The 14,683-nt window shown below is 38.4% G+C and overlaps 1 protein-coding gene across 1 annotated transcript in view; it reads right to left on the bottom strand.

The window, feature by feature from the left end:
• Positions 1 to 14,683, bottom strand: part of TRIM44 (tripartite motif containing 44) — a 73,966-nt gene that overhangs the window by 34,408 nt on the left and 24,875 nt on the right. The gene's annotated exons all lie outside the window — the stretch shown is intronic.

Below are 14,683 nucleotides of genomic sequence, written 5' to 3'. Positions count from 1 at the left end.
TGTAGGGAGATCTAGTGGCCTAGAGAGAACAATCTGGCAAAAAAGGATGGGAAGTCTCCTCCTGTGCAGTTACTGCCTCTGAAACTGGAGGGTCAGCTATGGGTCAGTTCTGACTCAATGGTAAACAACAACATACATGTAAAAAGTTAACTTCTTACAACTACTAAAAACTCTAGGGAGTTCTGGTAGCCTAGTAGGAAGAAGCTGTGCTATATCTCTAAAGCATGTAGTCCAAATCCAGCAGCTTTCTCATGGGAGAAAGATGGGCAATCTCTTCCCATGTGATTTACAGGCTCTGGAAACCCACTGCAGAGTCAGCTGTCAGTCTGCTCTCACTTGACATCACACAACAACAATTAAAAATTCTATGCAGCTACTAGGAAAAGGTGATTTATTAGTATCATTAGCCCTAGGATCCTGCACAAGTTACTACAGATGCATTCTGTAAAATTCAGATCATAGTATCTAACCATGCTGCATGACAAATTATGAGACATCACTTACTATGGTAGTAAACAAAATAATTCAACAAGAGCATAGAGATCAATTGGATAACCATGTTGAATAAAATTTCTCTTAGTAGCTGGAAAAGCCCTGATAAGTGTTGTCTTTTAGCTAAATGTCGAGTTATTCAATGTAGAAGTATTGTTCTCAAAGTTTATGTTTACATTTATGTATACAAACAAGTATCTATTCAGACTTGATGCAGTCTGAGGCTATAATCTGTAGATTTAACATTAGGAGTATCAAAAGAATTCTTTTTTCCTTTAAGTAAGCCTGAAATTTATTTCCTAAGTGAGTAAGAGGTTGAACAATCAGCAAAGAGAGAAGAGGAAAAAGAAAGGCCCTTAAATAAAAGTCTGAGTGGTTTTATCACTATTATCACAGTAAAGTTTTATATCTAGGTACCCAGGCTCCTAAATTAAATGTCAAATACGATACTGCATTGGAAATGTGAATTGTGTCTGCCTATGGGGATGTCCTGACAGCTCCACTCCCTTCTCTGTGTCAGCTGAGTAATCAGCCTCTATGCTCTGCAGAGAAGATATTATCAGGTCTCCTAGGTCAGTGCAGAGAGGAGCTAGAGAAAGGAAAGCAAGATGATGTGTTAGCTTTATTAAACTAATTAAAGTACAATCACTTTGCTTTCTAACAATGTTCCAGTCCCCACAGAGCCTAGAATTCATGCCCACTCCAGTTTTAAAATTCCCAGTGTCTTAGTGGTGTTAAATGAAAGGTGAGAAGTCTGAACTCACCAGTTGTTCCAAGGGAAAAGATAAAACCGTTTGCTTCTGTAATGGTTATAATCTTGCAGATTATATGGGAATATTCCACTCTGTCCTACACAGGCACTATAAACTACAATGGGCTTGTGGGGGGCACATTTGGCTTCTGGCAAGTTTCTGTTGGTATAATTAGGAGTTCTAGGGTTCAAGTCAAACAAGTCAAGGGTAAAGCTACTTGAGAAAAAATAAGAGAAAGTAGCAAGAAAAGGAAGAATCTCAGTGGTGTTTACTTTAGAGATAATGTATCTCTTAATTTCTTTATTTTTTGTTAAGTAGGGAGTTTGCTCTATAACAATAAACATAATTGCTTCTAAGCATTGATTTCTTGTTTCAATTGGGAATACAGCATAGCAGATATGGCACCTGAGGCTGAGCACTGTGGGTGGCGAATACAAAGGAGGAGGAAAGGAACCTTTGCAAACAGACACTAGTTACTGGAATGTGGTATGTGAGAAACATGAATGTAGGGAAACTGGATATTGTTAAGAAAGAAATGGAATACATAAGTATTGACATACTAGGCATTGCAAAATGAGATGGACTGGCATGGGACATTTTTAATTAGACAATGATATGATCCACTATGTTAAAAATGAAAAGCTGAGGAAAAACAGGGTCATATTCATACTTAAAAAGACAATTTCCAGATTCATCTTGAAATACATGGTTGTGATTATTAATATGCATCTATAGGCATAAATGAAATACCTGTCAATACCACCATCATTCAAATATATGCACCAGCAACCAAAGCCAAAAAGGAAAAAATAAGACAATTTCTACCAACTATTGCAGTTAGAAAACGAACATACAACCAGTATATACTAATAATGATGAGTGACTGGGATGCAAAAGCCGGGAATGGAAAAGAAGGTTCAGTGCTCAGAAAACATGGAAAGAAAAGAGGTTGGAGATAAAAAGATAGAATTTTATACAGTTAGTAATTTATTAATGGGAAATATCTTTTGTAAAAAAATAAAACTATATACTTGGACCTCACCTGATGGTCTGCAATAATCAGATTGACTTTGTACCTCTCTGCAAAGTACTACTGAAGAAGCTCAGAATCAGCTGTCAAACAAGGCTCATTGCTGATTATGATACAGACCATTAACTACTCATATGCAAGTTCAAACTGAAGCTAAAGAAAATGAAATCAAATCCACAAGAACCAAAATTTAACCTTGAGTCTATGCCACCTGAAGTGAAAGACCATCTCAGGAACAGATAGAGGTCTTGAACACTACTGAGTGAAGGCCAGAGGAGCTGTGGGGAGGCTATCAAGAATATTATCCATGAATAATGCAAAAGGTTATTATAAAGACAAAAGAGGAAGAAAAATCAAGATGGTTGCTGGAAGGGACTCTATATTTTGCACTAGAGCAAGCCAAAGCAAAGAGAAGATAAAAAGAAGTAAGGAGCTTACCAGAAGATTTAATTAAAAGAGCAACTCAGGAAGACAAAGTGAAGTATTACAATGAAATGTGCAAGGAGCTAAAGTTGGAAAATCAAAAGGGTTGAACTCACTTAACATTTCTTAAGCTGAAGGAACTAAAGAACAAATTCAAGCCTCAAGTTGTAATATTTAAGGATGCTGTGGGCAGAATAATTAATGATCCAGGAAGCATCAAAAGAAGATGGAAGAATCACACAGTCACTGTACCAAAAGAACTGGCCAACACAGAAATATTTCATGAAACAACTTATGTTCAAGAGGCAATGTGATGAAGGACGAAGTCCAAGCAGCTCTTAATTGGTCAAAAACAAGGCCCCAGGAATTGATGGAATACCAAATGACAAATTTCAACAAACAGATGCAGCCTTGGAAGTGCCCTCCAAGCTGTGCCAAGAAATCTGGAGGACAATCAACTGCTCAACTCCCTGGAAGAGAACCACACTTAATCACATTACAAAAAAAGGTGACCCAACAAAGTGTGGAAATTACTAAACTGTATCACATGCAGGCAAAATTCTACTGAAGATTATTCAAAAACGAACAGTACATCGACAGAGCCCAATCAGAAATACAAGCTGGGTTTAGAAAAGGCCACAGAACTAAGGACATCACTGTCAACATCAGATGGATCCTGGCGGAAAGCAGAGAGTACCAGAGAAATGTCTGTGTTTTACTGACTATGCACAGGCATTTGACTGCATGGATCTCAACAAATTGTGGCTAACCTTAAGACAAATGAGAATCCCAGAATACCTGATTGTCCTGTGAAACCTATACTTCAATCAGGGAGCAGTCATTAGAACAGAGCAAGGAAACACTGCATGGTTCAAAATCAAAAAAGGAGTGTGTCATGGATGTGTCCCTTCTCCATACCTTTCAATCTGTATGGAGAACAGATAATTCTAGAGGCTAGACTTTATGAGGAAGAATATGGCATAAGAATTGGAGGAATGCAGCAAACTGCATTATTCAGATGGCACAATTTTACCTGCTGAAACTGAGGAGGGCCTGAAGCATTTGCTGCAGAGGGTCAAGGACTGTAGTTTGCAATACAGATTGAAGCTCAACATCAAGAAAACAAAGATTCTCACCACAAGGCCAATTGGCAGCATGACAGATGGAGAACAGATTGAGATTGTTAATTTCAGCTTGCTAGGTTCCACAATCAACATTCTTGGCACAACCAGTCAAGAAATCAAAAGGTGAATTACATTAGGAAAAATCTGCTGTCAGGGACCTCTCCAGAGTGCTCAAGAGTAAGTCTAGAGACTAAGGTGCACCTGATCCACGCCATGGTCTTTGCAGTTATTTGCTATTCATCAGAGAGCTGAACAATGACCAAGGATGACAGAAGAATTGATGCCTTTGAGTTGTGATACTGAAGAAGAATATTGAGCATTCCACGGACTGCCAAGAGAACTAACATGTCTTTCCTGGAGAAGGTGAAACCAAGCTGTTCCTTGGGAAGCAAGGATTTTGAGACTCCATCTCACATACTTTGGGCATGTAGACAGGAGGAACCAGTCTTCGGAGAAGGATATCACACTTGGAAGGGTCAAGGGACAGTGCAGGAGAGGAAGATCCCAGGTGAGATGGAGTGACACAATAACCTGGGTAATGAGGGTACATGTGTCAGAGACGGTGTGACTGGCTCAGAAGAGAACAGGTTTCTGAGCTATTGTGTATAGGGTTTCCATGAGTTGCAGTCAACTCAACAGCATATAACAACAACAACAACATTGGGAATATATATGCACAGTGGTGAACACTCCCAAGGCAGACACAGCCAACAGAGCAGTCAATAGAACTATAAAAACAGTTACTCTGCAGCCAGGCACAACTCACAGAACCAGCCAGCCAGGTAGAAATGGCAAGAGATCTCAACTTTGGAGGTTCTTGCATAATATCATTATCACTCAAAGAGCTATCAATGGCCCTTTAAAATCTGCAACCTGTAAGTGTCACTAATTCCAGGAAGTGTTAATTGATAAAATTATAGAATCTAGTTATTTATAACATGTGTCTTGTTTCTTACACTCTGTGAGGAGAAAGCTGTCCCCACATGCCTCACAGTATACTGGGGCCCTTCAGCTGAAAGCAAGGCCATTTTCTGAAGCAGGAAGAAAGTAAAAACTAACAGTTACAGGCTGTTTACCACAGGCCAGGCACCACACTAAGCACTTTAAATGGATTTTCATTTAGTCTTCTTAACAACCTTTTGAAGAATGTACTATTATCCCCATTTTTCAGCTTGGAAGGAAAAAAATCACTGCAAAAATGAAGACATTAAACTTCAAATTTGTCGAAGGGATATATAGCTATCACTGCTAGAGTGGATCTGTCCCAGTGCAGTCTGATTCCAAGCTTGTGCTTTTAAAACACTGCCTCCTCCTGTCAGAAGCTAATATCAGGCTTCTCACCTTTCATTCTTGTTTATAAGAGGAAAGGAGAAAGAAAAAGACATTCACTGCTGGTAATTCAAGTGAAGGACTGAAAAGTGATTCAGACATTAATTTCTCACCTCTTTTCCTGCTCTCTTTATAAAGAGCAGTATTAAAAGAGTTCATGTGCCATACAATTCATGCATTAAAATGCACACTTCACTGCTTTGTAGCATAGCCACAGAGATGAGTAAGCATCAGTACAATTTTCTAACATTTTCATCTCTCAGAAAGAAACTCCTCATCCTTTACAAAAACCACTTTCCATTCTTTCATCTGCCTCAACCTACAGCCCTAAGTATTGGTGAAGACTACTGCATATATTATGGATTTCTAAAACAAAAAAGAAATTCATTTTGGAAGAAATAGTGCTCCTTGGAGGTAAAGATGGTGAGACTCCATCTCACATAATTTGGTAATGTTATGAAGAGGGATCAGTCCTTGGAGAAAGACATCACACTTGGTAAAGAGTCAACAAAAAAAGGAGAAAGACTCTCGATGAGACCGACTGACATGGCTACTGCACCAATGTATTCAAGCACAAAAGCAATTGCGAGGAGCGGACAGGACCAGAGAGTTACTTGTCTGTTGTACACAAGACCCCTGAGTCAAAGCAGACTTGACAGCACCTAACAACGGACACTTTACACAAACTGAAAAACTAATCTTTCACTTAACCATTTCATGACCTGTGGGACATACAGCATTTTCATCCCACTAACAATGCCATATAGCCAGCAGGAGGTGACCTGTATAACCATTTGAATGGAAGACAGGGTATGTACCACAATTACTGTATTTACAAGGAACTGTATTTGCATGAGGGGAAACATCCTGGAAGTGTGATTTTAGAAAACTTTTTGTCTCTCATCTATACCTTATACCATCTACAAAAACCAACCCAAGATGGATCAAGGATCTAGAAGTCATATCTAACACTATAAAATCATTAAAGAAAACATTAGGGAAAGTTTAGGGACTCTAAGTCATAAATAAGACTATAAAAAAATTAAAATGCAAAATTAGCAGAGGAAAAGCCAAACAATTGAGACTTTCTAAAAATTAAATCCATATCTACATCAAAAGACTTTCAAATGCATGCAAAGAGAACCTATAAATTGGGGAGGAAACTGGCAGACATACCTTTTCAAGGGACTAATCTCTAAAATACCTAAAAAAACTCCAACAACAACAAAAAGGGACAAATAATCCAACTACAAAATAAGCAAAGGACATGAAAATACATTTCACCAAAGACAACATTAAAATGGCAAAAAAAACCCACAATGGAAAAAATGTTCAAGATTATTAGTGACTGTTGTTATATGCCCGCATGTCAAGTACCATTCATAATGACCCTATGGACAACAGACCTGAACCCTGTGCCGTCACTGGACACTCCTAAATCTGTTCTTGTTGTCACTGTGTCCTCCATCTCATTGAGCATCTCCCTCTTTCCTGACCTTCCCCCTTTTCCTGGCATGATGTCCCTTTCCAAGGAATATCTGTCTTCTAGCAACATGCCCAAAGTATGTGAGATGAAGCTTCACCACCCTTGCCTTTAAGGAGCACTATGGCTGCACCTTATCCAAGATATTTATCTGTTTGCTTTTGGGGCAATCATGGGATATTCAGCATTCTTCTCAAACAAAACTCAAAAGAACTTATTTTTCTTCTTTCATCCTTATTCAGTGTTCAGCCCTGAAACGTAACAAGTGACTGAAAAGGCGATTGGCCTGAATCATGCATGCCTTAGTATTAAAACTGACACTGCTCCTCAGTACTTTGGAGCGGTCTCTGACAAGAGTACTTTCCCAATACACTATCTTTGATTTCTTGACTGCTGGTTCCAAGGGTGTTGACTGTGGATCCAAGTAAGATGAAACCACTGACAATTTCAACCTTTTCTCTGCCATAATGATGCTGCTGCCTTCAGCACAAAGGTGAGAACTTCTGTCTTCTTCATGTTCAGAAATGACCCATATTGAAGGGATATGATCTTCTGCAGCAAGTGTTCCAAGTCCTCCCCCTTTTCGGTAAGTAAGGTTGTAGCACAGGTGGTTGATGAGTCTCTCCCCTATTCTAATGTCACATTTGTCTTCACAGACCTTAGCTTCTCTAATTATTTATTCAGGATACAATTTGAATAGGTGTGGAGAAAGGATACAGTCCTGACACACACCTTTCTTGATCTTAAACCATAGAGTATTTCCTTGCTCTGTTTGGACAACAGCTTTTGGTCTAGGTATAAGTTTCATATGAGCATGATTAAATGTTCTGGGATTCCCATTCTTTTCAGTGCTAACTATAGTTTGGTATGACTGACACAGTCAAATGTCTTGGCATAGTCTATAAAACACAATTAGACATTTGTCTGCTATGCTCTATTAACTGCTGCTTTTGTTGTTGTTCTGTGCCATCGAGCTCACTATAATGACACTATGAAAAACGGCCTTGAACTCCCTATCCTGGGTCAATCTCACATCTCTAATACACTTCACCTCACTGCCACATTCACTGTGTCAATCCAGCTCATCTAATGTTTTCCTCTCCTGTGTTGGCCCTCAATGCTTTCAAGCATGATGGGCCCTTTTTCCAAGAACTGGTCGCTCTTAACAACATGCCCAAAGTATGTGAGATAAAGCTTCAAAATCCTAACCTCCAAGGAGAAATTTAAGTTCATCCTTTCCAAGGTAGACCTATTTGTTCTCCTGCTGGTCCATGGTATGTTCAATACTCTTCTCCAGCACCACAACTCAAAGGTACTCTTCTTTTATCATCCTTAGTCACTGTCAAGCTCTCTGATGCATAGCAAGTAATTGTGAAGATCATGGGCTGGATCAGGTAGGTGCACCTTAGTTTCTAGACTAATTATCAATTCTCTTTGGAGAGGTCCCTGACAGCAGACTTCCCCAATGCAACTCTTCTTTTGATTTCCTGACTGCTGATCCCAAGAGTGTTCATTGTGGAGCCAAGCAAGGTAACACTGTTAATAATCTCAATCTCTTCTCCATCCATTATGGTGCTGCCCACTGGTCCACTGGTGAAAATTTTTGTCTTCTTGATGTTAAGCTTCAATTCATATTGAAGACTACAGTCCTTGTCCTTCTGCAGCAAATGTTTCAGGTCATCCTCAGTTTCAGCAAACAAGGTTGTGCCATCTGCATAACACAAGTTGTTGACGAGTCTTCCTCCAATCCTGATACCACACTCCTCATAAAGTCCAGCTTCCCAAGTGATCTGTTCCAGACACAGATTGAAATGGTATGGAGACAGGATGTATTCTTGACATACCCCCTAATATTGAACCACGCAGTAAGTATTTCCTTGCTCTATTCTAACAATTGCCCCTGGTGCAAGTCTCACATGAGCAGAATCAAATGTTCTTAAATTTCCATTCTTCTCAATGTTAGCTATAATTTGTTGTGATCCACACAGTCGAATGCCTCTGCAGTTAATAAAACACAAATAGGCATCCTTTTGGTACTCTCAGCTTTCAGTCAGCAATGATAGCCCTAGTGGTACAGCCTCTTCTAAACCTGTCTGTATTTCTGGTAGTTCTCTTCTGTTAATTACTGTTTTAGTAATTTTGGGATAATCTTTAGCAAGATTATGCTTCCATGTGATACTGCTCGATAATTTCCATATTCTGTTGGATCATCTTTTTTTTGGAATGGGAATAAATATGGATCTCTTCCAGTGAGTTGGCCAGGTAGCTGTCCTCCAGATTTCTTGGCACAACTTGTTAAGCATAGCCAAGGCTGCATCTGTTTGTTGACATTTTAATTAATATTCCATCAATTCCTGGGGTCTTAGTTTGTGCTAATTCCTTCAGAGCAGCTTGAACGTCCTCCTTTATTAGCATTGGTTCTTGATCATATGCTACTTCCTGAAATGGTTCTGTGCCAGCCAATTCTTTTTGATACAGTACTTATGTATTCCTTTCATCTTCTTGTCATGCTTCCTGATTTCTTCCCTCTGTTTTGGCTTCTCAGCATTCTAGCGCAAGATTCAGACTCTCTTCTGACATTCCTTTTCTTATTCTTCTGTTTTGTAATAACCTTTTACTTTCCTCTTAGCTGATATTCTTCATGTCATCCCATAGCTTATCTGGTCTTCCTTCATTAATGTTCAAGGCCTCAAGCTTGTTCTTCAGATTATTTTTAAATTCAAGTGGAACAGACTCAGGGTCATATTTTGGTTCTTGTTCATTTAATTTTCTTTAGCTTCAGTTTGAACTTACACATGAGTAGTGAATGGTCTGTTCCACAGTCAGCACCTGGCCTAGTTCTCACAGCTGATTTTGAGCTTCTCCAATTATTCTTTCCACATATGTAATCAACCTAATTCTTGTGTAGTTCATCAGGTGAAGCCATGTGTATAGTCACCATTTGTGGTTTTTAGAAAAAGTTATTGATAATGAACAAATTATTGATTGTACAAAATTCTATCATCTACCTCCATCCTCATTTCTGTCACCAAACTTGTGTGTTCTGGTTACTGGTTCTTCTTCCTTGTTCCCAACTTTTGCATTCCAGTCATCAATGATTATTAATGAATTAACTATTATAAAGATAAAAATAAAAACCATAAAATATCATCTCACTCCAGCAAGAACGTCAGTGAATCAGTAAGACAGCAAACAATGATGGCATAGGTGTGGAACAATCAGAACTCTCTTACACTGCTGGTGGGATAGTAAAGTGGTGCAACCACCCTGGAAAGCAGACTGGCACTTCCTTAGAAAGTTAGGAATAGATATACCATATAATCCAGCAATCTCACTACTTACTACCAAAGAAGTAAGAGCTGCTACATGAACAGGTATAGTGTACACTCAAATTGACTGCAGCATTATTTACAATAGCAAATAATGGCAACAACCCCAAGTGTCCATCAACAGACAAATGGGTAAAGAAACCATGCTACAGTCACACAACAGAATAACAGTCAACAATAACAAAATAATGAAGAACTGGCAAAATATTGCTCAACATAGATGGATCTAAATGGCATTATGTTACTTGTAGTAAGTCAGTCACTAAAAAGACTGTTATGGTGTAAGACCACTATTATAAAATCCTAAGGAAAGACTTAGACACAGAATCATTCTGGGATGATTACCAAAAATAGGAAGGGAATGGGAGAAGAGTAAAAATAAAAAGGTAAGTTGGGTAATAATAACATAATTTTGTTAAGACATTATCATTAATTAATCACATGAATCAACAGTAATTAATGTTATAAAACAAAATTTGCATGAATAATCATATGAAAAATAAATTATTTTAAACTTTCACTCAAATTAAAAAAAATTAATTATATGCTAACACACAACCTACAACTTCTGTCTCCTTTTACAAGGAGAAAGCCTTAAAAGCATATCGTTACAAAGTTCCTAAATAAAGTTCTCATGCCTTATTTATGGAGCCCTTATGGCTTAGTGAGGGACTTCTGATGGCCAAGTCTGTAAGGAAGTGCACTAATAATGCAAAGGCCACACCTCTCTGCCTGTGTGAATCTACTACTGGCTAAACAGGACAAAGATGGACAATCTCCTCCCCTCAATGGCGGGTCAATTAAAGAGAGATGAGAGAAAGAGGAGAGGGTATAAAAGGTACAGTACATAACAAGACAGGATGGTAACTGAAAAGATGGAAGTTCAAACCCATCTGCAGGCGGGGAAAGGGCCATCTCCTTTAAATATAGTTGTAAACCCCCCTGGGTGGTTTGGTGGTGCATGTTATGGTTCTTAGGTGTCATCAAGTCAACTACAACTCACAGCAACTCTGTGAACAACATATCAGAACCTTGCCCTTATATTTGGAAAACCTCTTGTCAAGGACCTTTTTAAAGTGCTATAATTAGAGCAAGGAAATCAGTTTAAAGTGTGGCTGATACAATTCACATTATTTTCCAGTGCTTCTTATGCTCTAAAAATTGGGACAACAGATCAGGCCAAAGCAGGACGGATGTCTCTGAATTGTGATGGTGGCAAAGCGTACTGAATATACCATGGACTACCAAAAGAACAGACAAAGCTGTCCTGGAGGAAGTGCAAGCAAGGGGCTCTTTAGATGCAAGAATTGTGAAGCTCTGTCTCATATATTTTGGGCATGTTGTCAGGAGAGCTCAATCCTTGCAAAAAGACATCAGAAAGTCAGAGAAATAAAAGAAGGCCTTCAATGAGATGAACAATGGCTGTTAACAAGGGCTCGAGCATGGTGGAGATCATGAAGATGATGTAGGACAGGGTGGTGGTATTTTACTTGGAAGTTATCTTGGTTATTATGTGTGTACACTACATTTTCAGACACCCTAAACCATAGGTACCTGTTAAGAGATCTATATGGTGATGCAGAGTCCAAAAGGACCAAGTATCCTACTAATGCTACGCTCAAGTTCAGAAAGACATCATTTTACCCAAGAGTCCAGAGTAACAAATGTGTTCCTTATAATTCCAACCCAGAGTCAAGACATACACATCTAATATATGTGCCAAACTCTTCATAACAAAATTTCATAAATGCTCCTTGCTTTAGCAAGTCTTCTATTAATAAAAATACACACTATCATAAAAAATGTCAAATTAGAGAAATAACTGAGTCATGAAAGAGTTAGCATGCATCGGAAGTTGATGCATGTTGTAGCATATGACAGTCCTTCTTACTACCAAATAATATTACCCTGAATAGGCATATCATAATTAATTTATCCATTTCTCAACTGATGTTTATGACTGTTTCTAATTTATTTATCCATGCCTCAGCTGATATACATGATCGTTTCTACCTTTTGTGTATTATGATAAATGTGCAATGAGCATTATTGCACAAGTTTTTGTGTGAATGTGAGTATATACACTGACAGGAATGAAATTTCCAAGTGATAGGGTCAACATACACCCATCTGTCCTCCCTATTCTATAGACGGTCATGCCTTCTTTGCCATCTCTCCACATTATCAGTTTCTAAAGGCCTCTCTCTAGTGCTGGAGCTTTGGAATTGTACATAGCAGTGGCTGCAGGATCTCGTAAAACAGGAAGTAAAAGAAGAATATAAGAAAGGGGAAAAGAAGAATAGAAGGGAAACGTAGTCAGCGCAAAGTCCTGTTGCTATGAATATTAGTATGTATGTGTGTCTCAAGGGTGTGGGTATAAAGAGCATGGGCTTTAGAAGAACAACAATCTGAAGTATTGGTTCTACCACTTATAAGCAAACAACTTAATTCTTTAAAGTCTTTATTTACTCATCATAAACTAAGGAAAATAAAAATACTTATTTCCACTAGGTATTTATGAAAGAAAAATGTCATGTCTATATAGAAATCCCAGAACACTTGACTGTCCTTTTGCAAAACCTATACTTGGACCAGGAAGCAATCCTCAGAACAGAGCAGAGAAACACTGCATGGTTCAAAATAAGAAAAGGAGTGTGTTAGTGATGCATCCTGTCTCCATACCTTTTCAATCTATAAGCAGAACAGATCACCTGGGAAGGAGGGATTTATGAAGAGAAATGTGGCACCAAGATTGGAAGAAGACTCATCAACAACCTACATTATACAGATGACACAACCTTGCTTGTGGAAACTGAAGAAGATCTGAAGTGTTTAGAAGGTCAAGGACTGTTGTTTTTAAATGGATTAAAGCTCAACACCAAGAAGACAAATATTCTCACCACTGGGCCAACTGGCAAGACCATGATAGATGAAGAAGAGATTGAGGTTAACAATTACACCTTGCTCAGCTCCACAATCAACACTTAACATCAGCAGTCAGGAAATCAAAAGATGACTTTCACTGGGAAAAATCTGCTGTCAGGGATCTCTCCGGATTACTGAAAAGCAACGATGTCAGTCTAGAGACTAAGGTGCGCCTAATGCTGTTGTGGGTTTGGCATGGATCTGTATGAGGCTTCGTTAAACTCTTGTGACTAACAGGTCACTAACAAAAAGAATTCAAATGGGGTTTTGCTTATATTCATTACCCTCTGTGCATGCAAAATCTACACTTATGACAAGAGTTTGACTAGCACAGAAGAGTGAAAGACCGAGTTATGTTTCATGCCAACGATATCAGCTATTAAAAATGACTGTAAAGCTCTTTTGCAATTATCAAATCCATATAAATTCTGAATAAATAAGAAAACCATTCTCAGATATATTTAACTAATTTCAGGTTGTTACATAGTTATTTGGTTTCTTTGGTAAAAAATCTCTAGAGATTAAGAAACATAAGGGGAAAATCTATTATGTTTCAGGGAGTCTTGGTAAATCTATGTTTAATTCCTATTTCAGTCAGACAAAATAATATAAGCCACTCTGACCTCATTTCTTAAAACTTCTTTTTTGAGAAAAGCTTCTCTTAAGGTTAGTATGAATGTGAGGTATGTACTTGTGTTTTTAATTGTTTGTTTCAAATACAAGAGTTAAAGGAAATGAGCAATGCAATTTAGAGGGACAAAAAAGCAATCAATATAGAATAGAGAAAGTGGCTGTTATTAACTGCATAATAAAAGGTTCATTTGATTGAGCTTAGCATGTTATGCTTCTGTTTACAGCTTTCTAAGGGGACAAGGAGAGAATCAATGTATTTCTAACACTGTGTTCCCCCAGATAAGCTATGGAAGCTAAGTGTATTGTTGTTCTCAGTTGTGAAGTTGAATGTGACTCAAGAGTGAATAAGAACAATAGACTGGAATGTTGCCATGTCCTGCGCTATCCTCACAATCTCCATCAATCTCCAGCTCCATTGTTGCAGTCTATCTTTTTGAGGGTTTTATCCTCTTTCCTTGACCCTCTGCCTTTCCCAGCATTATGTCTTTTTCCAAACATTAGTCCCTCCTGACAACTCACCCAAAGACAGTTAACTGCCTAGTCACTACCAAGGCAATCTGTGACAATGCAGAGTTCAGACAATAACTCTTCTAAAGTACAGGTGCACACATACACAATGTCTGCACCTAACTTAATGGCAACAAAGTCTAGAACGGAGTGACCAACATATGTTTTAGATAGACTGAGGCATATCATTAAGGAAAATGAAGTCTTTATTATTGACACAGAAGAAAGTCCAAGATCTCTTATGCAATGTAAAACTCAAGTATAGTCTAATTTTTTGTAGAAAAACAGACTTCATACAGAAAAATATCTAGAAGGTTACACTGTTGCTGTTTTTTCAGTGCTGTTGAGTACAACTCACAGCAACCCTGAGAACAGACCTGACTCCTATCCTGCGCCATTCTTATCCTGACACCCTCAAACCTATTGCTGCACTCACTTCATCAATTCATCTCATTATCTTCCTGTCTTTTGCTGACCTTCCACCTTTCCAAACATGATGTCCCTTTCCAAGGAAGAGCCTCTCCTGACAACATGTCTAAAGTATGACAGATCAAGCTTTGCCATCTTTGCCTCCAAGGAGCACTCTGGCTGCACTTTCCCCAAGACATATATGTTCATTATTTTGGCAGTCCTTGAGATATTCTGTTGTTGTTGTT

Source organism: Elephantulus edwardii, unplaced genomic scaffold (genome assembly GCF_000299155.1).
Source record: "Elephantulus edwardii isolate Elephantulus edwardi_28Jun2011 unplaced genomic scaffold, EleEdw1.0 scaffold00029, whole genome shotgun sequence".
In the NCBI taxonomy this organism is placed as follows: domain Eukaryota; kingdom Metazoa; phylum Chordata; class Mammalia; order Macroscelidea; family Macroscelididae; genus Elephantulus; species Elephantulus edwardii.
This window is presented reverse-complemented; position numbering and strand designations above follow the sequence as displayed.